The 11,303-nt window shown below is 46.9% G+C and overlaps 1 pseudogene across 1 annotated transcript in view; it reads right to left on the bottom strand.

The window, feature by feature from the left end:
* Positions 1-1,277: 1,277 nt before the first annotated feature.
* LOC147672971 (sulfotransferase 6B1-like) overlaps positions 1,278-11,303 on the bottom strand; it is a 232,054-nt pseudogene continuing 222,028 nt past the window's right edge. The window contains exon 7 of the transcript XR_015303468.1: positions 1,278-1,539. The product of XR_015303468.1 is annotated as a sulfotransferase 6B1-like (transcript). The remainder of the gene's footprint in view (positions 1,540-11,303) is intronic.

Here is an 11,303-nt window from a genome sequence, read left to right as displayed (position 1 = left end):
TTTTGCACTCCACACCACCCTAGGTCAGACAATGGCTATATGCAAATCAGCCTTGACCCTGTGCCTCATGGGAACAGTCCAGCCCAAACTACCAAGCCATGTCTTTCCTAGACCAGAATCAAGCATCCAAGGACCGGTTTCTGGCTATCAGCCTTCTTCAGCCTGGATTGCTTGACTCCAGTGATGTGGAGAGTCTGGGAATCACGTCTGGTGTGGAGTGCAAAAAAACGATGGATTTAGGCCCAGATCTTTGTACTGGGGTGAATGTAAGACATTGTTCTGCATTCTGTCCATCAACTTTGTTTTTTGCAGATTTATATAGCACAAACTCGAACCGAATGTATTGGAGCGCTTTACATGAGCACTGGTTACGTTACATAAGGACACATTCATTATTATTATTTTTTTGGAAGGCACGGGGAGATGAAGTGATTTGCCCAGAATCACAGGATGTGGACACGACCCAGAGGCAAGAACCTTTGTTTCCAACATCAAAGTTGGCAGCTCTGGCCGTCAGACCACATCCTGTCCCCACTTTGGTATAGTTTTAACAGGGCCAGCTTCGTACAGTTATATAGAGTAAAACGCTACTCATCTTTAGAAACGTACCTTCTTGATATTCTTGTCTCGATATTTTGTCTCACAATAGTTTTGCTTCCGCTAGTCTGTCTAACACCTGCATTCCATAAGCACCAGGGGTTCTACCTTTGCGCAACAAAAATGCCATCCTGGGGTATCGTCATCACGTTGCAGACTTTGCAAACTGCAGCTGTACTGGGAACAACCCTGCAAAACCCACTCTGAGGCAAAGATTTAAAAACATCTTGACTGATGGGGCCTCAAATTAAGCCCTTGTGCTGAGCATTCCCCGATATCACTCGATTCTCTGGATAAAAAGAAGGTGTGATGTCATGAGAAGTTGACAAACTTTGAAACACAGAAGAAGAGAACGTTTGTAAACTTTGCAGGTGATAAATAATGTATACTTTGCTCAGCCCGGATTTGATGCCTCAGAATCTCACAGAGGTTCGCACGAGAAGCCACCACTCTCTAGAGAAGGCGCTGGACAAGCAGAGAGGCTGTGACGAGCGAACCCAAGACCACCGAGCTTTGCTTGACTGTTATCAAGGGCCAGCAGCCCACCCGAACCCCAGAAGCACCCCTAGCTTAAAGGAGTCAGACACTGGATTCTCTAGAACAGGGTTTTCTTTTCATATTGAAATAGTTTCAAAGTAAACGTCGAAGATTTCAAATTAATAAAATAAGTACAGTAGATGCATTCTAAAAAAGCTATTTATTCACCAAGGCAGTGGTGTCAGATTTAAAATAATTCTCCACTCAGATCTTGTAATTCAGGCTGGGCGTGGTTTCTGGCTAATGACGTCACGGGCAGTGTTGAAATGAATGTTTAGCTCTTGCAGTGAATTTTATAATTCATCATTTCTCCAAGTTTGGTTCCTCCTAAACACTCTTCAAACTTGGCATCCATCTCCCGGCTTTGAGCTTCAGAGAAATAGTTTTTCCAGTCTCCGACATCACCTGTGCAGGAAAATCAATAAATCAATATTATCTATTGACAAGGGTGGTTGCATCACTCAGTACCAGCAGACATGGGATATACACAGGGTTGTTTCACCAACTGAAGTATTCTACGCGTTAAACAGATAATTATTGTAAATGTCCTATTTCATGTCAATGACGCGACAAGAACTTATATTAAAGAAAAACACAAAACTCCAGAATGCCAGCCCCAGGGCTCCAGACAGGGGAACCCCCATTTCATTCGTTTCCAAACTGAGGAGCCCCCTTTACCTTCTAAAATGTGAAACTCGACACAAACCACCAGATAAATGGGACAAGGAGGTAAATAAATGGCACAAGAAAACAGTGAGGGGGAAAAAGGGGCATTAGAGTAGGGACAGAGAAGAGGGTATAGGTTCAGAAATGAGGGTATAGTTAGGGGAGAGGTTTGAGGGTTGGGTTAAGCACACAGTACTGGTCCTAGGGTCTCTGTAGAGGTACTAGAGTATAGACAAGGATACCAGGGTATAGGGATTTGGGTATACGCAGGTGTTGAGGCGCTAAGGTATAGCCAGAGGTAGAGGAACTACAGGACAGACACAGGTTGAGGTACCAGGATATATGAGCAATGAAACACTACTAAAGTGTAGGCAAGTGTAGGAGTATTAGGGTGTAGGAAGGGGCAGAAGTACTAGGGATGAGGTAGCCCGAGGAACACTACGGTGCGGGTAGAGATCCCAGGGTACGGGAACTGTTAGAGAGAGGTCAAGGGGGTGTAGATTTAGTAGGGTTTGGGCAGAGGTAGAGGTACTAGGGGACGGAAAGGGGTTAAGGTACCAGGGTATAGGCAATGATAGTGGTACTAGGGTATTGTCAGGAGTTGGGGTACTAGGGTGTATGTGCACTTGTAAAGCTACCTAAAATGTAGCCATGGGTGAAAGTAGGGTGTAGTAAAGGGTGGAGGTACTAGGGGAAAGGGAGGGGTAAGGTACCGGGGTATAGGCAATGATAGGGGTAGTAGGGTATTGTCGGGAGTTGTGGTACTAGGGGTCATGGGCACAGGTATAGGTGGCTAAGGTCTAGTCCTGAGTGGAAGTAGGGTGTAGTAAAGGGTGGAGGTACCGGGCTACGGGTTGCACAAGAGATACCAGGGCTTTGTTAGAGCTTCTGGATACAGGAGGAGAGGTAGAGTGTCAAGAGTAGCTAGAGTTAGTAGGGTATGGGCAGAGGTAGAGGTACTATTGTGCAAGCAGGGATTAAGGTACCTTGGTAGGGGCATTAAGAATCTGTAGTAGGGTATAAGCAAGGATAGAAATACTAGGTTATAGGGAAGGGTAGAGGTACTAGAATATATGGGTGGGGTAAAGGAACAAAAGTGCAGTCTTGGGTAGAAGTACTTAGGGTGTTATAAGGGGCAGAAGTATTCGGATATAGGTAGCACAGGGCATACTTTTTTATTAAAGGTTAGGTAGATTTAGTAGGGTATAAGCACAGGTAGAGCTAGGGTATCAGAAGGGAGAAAGGTACACGGGTATTAGCAGCAACAGAGGACGTAGTTAAAGAAAAATATAGTTGAGAGAGAGGAGGCAGGACCTAGGATAGGAATAGGGGTAAAGAGAGATATGAGCATGATGGTGTGCTATGTTGGTGTGTGGCACGAGGGTGGTGCAAGGGTTTCAGAATAAGGGTGGTATGAGGGTTTTCAGATTGGTGGTGGGGATGACGTGTAGGAGATTCGAGGAGAGGGTGGGTCCATTGGCAAGGGTTTGATGCTGCTGGTGTTGTCTGCTGTCCTTCTTTTACAGTTGTGCCTTTGAATTCGGGAGATGCTTCGAGAGGCATGCTTTTGAAGTGCACAGATGCCCTAATTTCCTTGCCCTGGCTCCAGATAAACTACAGGGGGTATGCACCCCTTTGTGTCCAGACAGTCAACAGCCTATTCAAGTGTAAGTGGGTCTGGGCCCAGCTGCTTCCTCCCATCCTGCTAGTGATGGCCCATTGAGTCACACCTAAGCTTGGTTTGATGATGAATGTCGGTATTTAAAGGCTGTTATCAGGAAACACGAAAGAGGCCTTAGGGGTAATAATAATGATATTTCATCATCAGAACTAAAAAACCTAAGATTAAAATATAAGACGACCATTAGAGATAAAAAAAGGTTATTTAAGGAAAAATGTTGGATGAGCTTACTCGAGACTATTGAAGAAAAAAATGTTAAAGGATTCTGGAAACTGATTAAGGAATGCACGGGTGAGGTGGCGGGATCCATGCTGTGCTCCGTCCCAGAGGCCAAGTGGGTAGCCTATCTAGGGGAAATATATGGTAAATGGCCGAGCAAAGGGGAAATAATTTCATCAAGCTGGCCAGAAGTGAGGGATGACATACTAGTGCATTTCACCTCAGGAAATATTAGGAATGTAATAGCTGGCTTAAACCTAACCCGAGCGGCCGGACCAGACAATTTACCAGCAATTATCATAAAAACTAACTCAGAATGGTGGGCTGAGTTTTTTTCAAATATGTTTCAGGGGATATTAAAGACTGGTATCATGCCAGAAAGTTGGAAAGGGGCAATCATTAGACCGGTTCATAAAAAAGGCGATGTAAATTCCCCAAAAAATTACCGCCTAATAAATCTCCTCGATATTGGGGAAAAGGTATTCTCCAAGGTAATCCTAGGCCTGCTAAAGGATTGGGCAGAGGATAACCAGTTAGTACCCCCAGAACAGGGTGGGTTCAAAGAAGGGCATTCGATGGTGGACCACTGCTTTGCTCTCTGGGCCATCGCGCGGAAGTCGATAGAACAGAGGGGTAATTTATTCTGCTGTTTTGTGGACTTCCGCCCGGCTTTCGATCTTGTGGGTAGGGAGCAGTTATGGGCAACCTTGGAAGGATATAATCTACACAGAGACCTTTTGGCCATTATAAAAGCCTTACACACAGAAAACTGGGCCCAGATAATCTTGGACGAGGAGGGTGGATTGTCTGGGAAGATCCAGATTGGAAATGGCTTGAGGCAGGGTTGCGTACTCGCCCCACTGCTTTTTTCTCTGTTTTTGGCCGACCTACCAGCAAAACTAAGTGAGGTTAAGGGGGTGAGTCCAAAATTGGGAGGAAATCATGTTTCGTGCCTACTATACGCGGACGATTTAGTGATTATGGACCTGACACAGATAGGCCTCCAGAGGAAATTAAACATGTTCAATGAATACTGCCGGAATAAAAAGTTAACAGTGAACATGGATAAAACTAAAATTTTATGCTTCGGTAGGAGTAAAACTAGCTTCCTGTGGTATCTGGATACAAAGCCACTCGAAAGGGTGAACGAATACAGATACCTGGGAATCTGGTTTATGAGTAACCTTAAATGGTATACCCATCTGGAGGCTCTCAAAATGAGGGCATCTGCCTCTGTGAAGGGGCTAAAAAGATTTAATAGTGTGTACGGGGAAAATTCAGATAGGCCGGTCATAAAAGCCTACCTAGCAATGGTCCCCCCCCAATTCCTGTATGGGGCAGAAGTGCTCTATTTAAGTGGGAAAAAAGGGTGGGATAAAGAGGAGGGAAATATTTTAAAAAACCTGTTCTCTTTGCCTAAATCTTCTATGGTACATGCTGCAAGACTGGAGCTGGGAATTACCTCCTGGGCAGTAACTGCCTGTATGGCACTAATCCGCTTTTGGCAGCGCCTAGGGTCTGGAGAGCACTTAAAAATTTCACAGTGGTGTAAAAGTGAAATTGTCGCTAGCGAACTGACCTGGGCGAAAGAAACAAGAGCCGCACTAAGTGAAGCCTATGGTGTGTTGGGTTTAAAACTATGCCCGGAACTGAGTCATCCACATATAGCTAGGAAGGAACTGAGGTCACTGGGAGCCGAGACGTCCCGCACATATGATAGAGAGTATCTCTCGCAGAAAGTTTCGGTGTCATATATGACCCTGGCCTGGGAACTTAACCAACAGTACCCCTACTTAGACAGATTGCCCAGCTACCGCCTAAGACGTGAGGTCCTAAAAGTGCGAATGGGGATAAACCCCTGCTATGGGAACAAGGAAGCCAAAAATTTTATGTTGAATAATAATGGAACCTGTACTTGCGGGTTGGGTACCCACTGCGATATTGTACACATTTTACTAGATTGTATGATGTTTTTAGATTTATGAAAAGAAATTTTATGTCCGATTTTTTAAAAATACAGGATCAGAAATAGGATGCAAGCTGCTAGCTTTATAGCTGAAATGAGGTATCTAGATATTGCTTGTGCTATGGGGAAAATTTTGTGTAAAGTCAAGTTGTTTCTAAAGTGTTCAGAGTAAATATCTTAGGCGGCGCTCATGGGGGGAGGATGAGCCTGTACATGTAAAGGATAACGTTATGATTTGGAACCTTTGGAATTGATTTGATGCTGATGGAAATTACCTGACTTAATTACCCCTAGGGGTATTTTTGTATTTAGTACGAAGGAATGTACTATTTTACGGGAAGTACAAATGCCATGTTTTTAATATGATCTTGTTCAAGTTTTAACAGTATTTTATGTATAGGGTATACTTTTAAGGTTGTAATTAACCAAATAAAGTTTTCTTACTGACTGACACACCTAAGCTCCCACTGGTGTGTGACTGTCTAGGAATAATACACAAACCTCAACTAGGACCCATCAACAGTCATGTGACCCAGAGACAAGCTGCAGGCACCAAATGGCTAAGACAAGAAAATGGCAACTTTCTAAAGGGGACATTTTCAGCATTACAATTTAAAATATGACTTCACCATACGTTTTAAATTGTGATTCCAGAGAAACCAAAAATGAAGGAGATACCTGTTCTCATTTGTAAATTGTAAATAACACTTATAAAATGTAATATGGTAATTCCAATGTTATCCTATGGGAGAGGTAGGCCTTGCAGAAGTAAAAAACAAATATAAGAGTTTTGCTCCTACCAGGGCATGTAAAACTCAAAAGTACATGTTCAACTTTGTAAACACATTGTACCCTGCCCTCTGGGCTGTCAAGATCATACCCTAGAAATGACTTATATGAATAAAAAAGGAAGGTTTGGGCCAGGCAAGAGGTGTTTTTTGCCAGGTTGACATGGCAGTTTAAAACTGCACACACCGACTCTGCAATGGCAGGCCTGATGCATGTTTAAAGGGCTACGTCAGTGGGTGGCACAATCAGTGCTTTCAGGTCCACTAGTAGCATTTAGTTTACAGGCCCGGGGCACAGGTAGTGACACTTTACTAGGTAATTACAAGTACATTAGGTATGAGCCAATTTACCATGTTTTAAGGAAAGCACGTAAGAACATTAGCACTGATCAGCAGTAGTAAAGTAGACATAGTCCTAAGGCCAGCAAACATATAAAATATAAAATATAAAATATAAAATATATTTTCTGGCCACTGATTCGGCCATAATTTACCTTCTACACCAGAGACCACAGGACATAAAATAAATAATCGAATGTTAAGTCCAGGCAACCTTCCTGGGTCTTCACCAGCCTGACACACTCAGGGGCAACTGAGTGCGCACGCACCGGGGTCAAGGAGGGTTCACCGGCCACAGCCAGGCGTCCCAGCAGCTGAATAATGGTACAAAACCAGTGGAGAAGCACCTACCCAACCTGGCCGCCATGATACAACTGGCAAAGCAGAAAAGGAGGCCTGCCAGCTGCTGAGCCTGGATGTGCCGGAGGGGGGCAATGACCCTGGGGCCCCTTCCTCAAGACGTGGAGAGCGACAAACATGATGGAGAAGACAAAGACAGGGGCGCTACTTGGGGAGACCGGACCAGGTAGAGATAGCAAAGGGACAGCTGGTGGCGCTGGAGTCCATCCCTGCAGTGCTGGCCAAATCAGATGAATCTTAGCACAACTAGTGCAGCGCAGCTCTCAATAGAGATGTTGGGAGGGCGGTGGGGGTGGGGCTTAGAAAGTTGGCCACAATATGATTCCCAAGTACTTCTCCTGGCAGCCCAGACTGCGAGACTGATTTTGAACATTCGTTTTACTCTAATAGTTAATTATTTCCTCGAGTTTTCAGGGGTTTGCAGTTTGAGGTTACACTCACTTTTAGGCTACACAAAGCAACACTGCCCCAGGTTAGGTGGGAAGCTCCTAATGATAGAGGGAGAATGACATGACATAGGTTGAGGAAGATGCCTTCACCTTTATCTTACACTAATGCAACGCCCGCACTTAGAGTACTCACCCTTAACGTAAGGAGACTCAACAATCCAGTGAAGCGCAAAGCAGTTGTCTCATATGTGGAAAACTCAAAGGCAGATATACCTAGTGGCCAGAGACTGTCACCTCCTCAGATCACGTGCCTTTCCCTGCCAATTATTTTCTCCTCAGGCCCGACGAAAATGGCAGGAGTGGCTATCCTGTTTGCGCGTTCCTTCAGAGGTAAAGTGGTCCATAAAGAGGCTGAAATTACAGGTAGGCTACTTACATATCGGCTTACATTAGGGGGACTGACATTTTAGGGGGTTCCGTCTTCACACAAAATGAAGACCAGGAGACGTTTCCCCACACAGCACTGACGGAGACAATGTCTGCAGAAGAACGTAGAGTATTAATAGGGGGGATCTTAAGTTGGTGCTGGATGACACTCTCGATAGATCAGCACACCGTCAGGGGCATGCCGGGGCACTATCCGATGCTGGCCGCACCTGGCAGAGAGAGCTGGGGCTAACAGACCTCTGGAGGGTTTCTCAACCCTGGTCATGTGAGTAGTCCTTCTATTCCAGCGCACGTAAAACTTATGCCAGATTAGATTATTTCATAGGCACAAAGGACATGCATGCATCCATGAAGGGGATGGAGAGCCTCGCAGCAGCACTCCCTGACCATGCGGTGATCACACTTTCCCTATCCTTCCCTCTGACGGAGCGGCCCACACGACAATGGCGCCTACGAGATACACTACTGCAACACCCTGCGGTGGTGGCGCAGATCCGCCTATCTATTGAAGACGATTTAGTGCATAACGATCTTCCAGAGGTGCGTATAGCGACACTATGGAAGCGCTTAAAACAGTAATCCGGGGACATTTAATCGCGATTTCAGCAACAGATAATAAAATACGGACAGAGAAAAGAGAGGACCTGTTCCAACAGATTAAAGAACATGAGCCCATACATCAGCGCACAGGGGCCCCAAGAGTATGACGCCAGCTGTCTACACTGCAGTCACAGCTAACCGCAATAGACTTAGATCGGACGGAGTACGAGGCCCTTCAGTTGCGTCATTTTTTCCATGTGGGAGGGGACAGGTGCAGGCGACTCCTAGCCCATGAGCTACGAGTCCAACGGCAAACTCAGGGAGTACAATGGATACATACAGGTACAGGAGATCTGGTGGCAAATGATAAAGACATTGTGAGCGCCTTTTTGGATTTTTACTCAGACTTATATTTGCCCCAACAGTTAGACACCTCGGTTAGAGGACAATATCTGCAAGGGGCACAGACATCCACGATGACCCCAGAACCGGCCGAGTAGTTGGATCGCATAGAGGAGGTCATTTCTGCAATTTCCCGTCTACAGCTGGCGAAGTCCCCAGGCCCCGATGGCTTCACATCAGCATTTTATAAGACCTTCCATCCCTTAGTAGCGCTCCTTGATGAGACTCTTTAACACGTTCGCTGAGCCAGGGTCCATCCCAGCCTCAATGCTTACGACCTCGATAATTGTGATTCACAAACCTGGTAAAGATAAATCTCACTGTAGCTCCTACCACCCATCTCCCTCTTAAACACAGACCCTAACTTTTTTACTGGCATCTTGACCAACAGACTGAACCCACTTATGCACCCCCTGATCGACCAAGATCAAGCCAGCTTCATCACCCAAAGGCAGACGAGCGACAACACTAAACGGGTCCTTCACATGATCAAGAAAGCCTCACGGGGGGGAGGAGCTACGCGGGCATCCAAGATGGTCACGTGAGCAGAGAGCTCCCGAGACCCGCGCCGCCCTCTTGCATCTATCCTTTTGATATCCTGATCATTTCGATGGGCTTTGAAGTTCTACTTCTGCTGATCCTGCTACACTTTCCAGGGCTGAGATCGGACTTCGGGAACCATTTCTACATCGTCATTCACTTTCTGGCCTAACCCCGGACGGGACCGGGGTCTCTGCTGCTCTGGCTGGCCGAGACGTAACTCAACAACAGCGGTCACCGGACATCTGCTCCACCGGTGTCATTGTCACTTTCACTTTCGGTATCCCTTCTACCTCCTAACTGACTGCTCTGGACGTGCTCCTCTTCTCGGACCACGGTAGCCTGACCCGCTGTGCGTTCTGGCCACAACCCTGGTCTCGCAGGCTACAATTTTGGGCAGAAGTGTTGATTTGGCGACCTACAGATCACTGCCATTTACACCAGGTCCAGAAAGGCCCTTCGGGGCGCTGCTTCCAATATGGCGACTAAACCCGATATTGAGAAGTGCAAGACAAAGGTGCCGACTCGTGGGGGCTCGGTTCAGTCCAATGTCATGGACCGCTACACACAACCGAAAGGTTCCCCCAGTGCTGCTGGCCGTAGTCTTGAGGACCCGAAGACGGACCTGGCGGCGACGTCGGAGGTGTCCCTCCAGGATCTCATGGCCGCCATCGCTGGGATCAAGACGGACATGGGGCACCAGTATGAGGCTATTGTCTCGAAGATAGACACGGTGGCGGTTGATGTCACCCTCATAAGAGCGGACTTGGCTAAGACCAATGAGAGGGTCAAAGCCTTGGACCTTAAGGCCTCCAGTCTTGTCACCGACATGGCGGACGCGCAGTCGGAGATCGGCAACCTGCGGTCATCGCATGATCTGATTGCCAGACGTCTGGAGGAGTACGAAAATAGGGCCCGACGGAACAACATTCGCTTAGTTGGGGTACCTGAGAACAGTGGTGATACTACCGTGGATCTACTGGTGGAGGACTCAATTGTGACTCATCTTGCTCCCGCAGGCCTTAGTAAGTTTTTTGCGGTCGAGCGTGCGTACCGCTTCCCGGGTGGACAGACCAAGCCAGGGGCTCCCCCGAGGCCTATCATCGCTAGGCTATTCCACTTTCGGGATAGGGACGCTATCCTCCAGGCCTCTCGTAGACATGGCCCACTGAAATACGAGAACAGCTCCATTTCTATTTACCCTGATTTCACTCCTCAAGTGCAGCGGCAACGGACGGGATTCCAGGGAGTGAAACGTCGATTGCGGGACTTGGGACTTAAGTATGCAATGCTGTTTCCAGTTTGACTTCGCATCGAGTACCAAGAATGCACTTTCTTTTTTGACCGACCGGACAGTGCTGGCGACTGGTTGGACTCGTTGCCTAAGGAAGACACTGGGAGTGGAGGCCCCGGAGGTGCGGATGGAGGTGCATCGGCACAGGAGTGATATTTTGGTTCTGGATGTCCGGTTTTGGGTCGCATTTATCGGCAGAGTTTTGTTTATATTTTCTTATTGCTTAGGCCCGGGGGTGGGGCGGGGTGGGACTGTCTCTCTTTCCTCCTCAGAGGTTCTTTGTGTAGAGTTTTATGAAGGGGCGACAGGCACACTGCAGTTTGGGGTGGCTTTTCAGTCAGCAGAGGTGGAGGGTGGGGGGTGGTGTAACGGGTTGTTGGTTGGGGGTGGAGGGAGGGGTTGTTTTTGTTTTTGTGTATGTTTTTCTCACGTGGTACAATCTCATTTGCTTTTATCCTTTTGTTCTTGGGTTTCGAGAAGGGGAGGTTCGGGGGCTCTGCTGGGACGGGGGGGGTGATTTGAAATTGTTGTCTTGGAA

The sequence above is a fragment of the Lissotriton vulgaris genome (assembly GCF_964263255.1).
Source record: "Lissotriton vulgaris chromosome 7 unlocalized genomic scaffold, aLisVul1.2 SUPER_7_unloc_1, whole genome shotgun sequence".
Classification (NCBI taxonomy): Eukaryota; Metazoa; Chordata; class Amphibia; order Caudata; family Salamandridae; genus Lissotriton; species Lissotriton vulgaris.
Note: the sequence above shows the minus strand (reverse complement) of the source record. Positions and strands in the feature narration are given on the sequence as shown.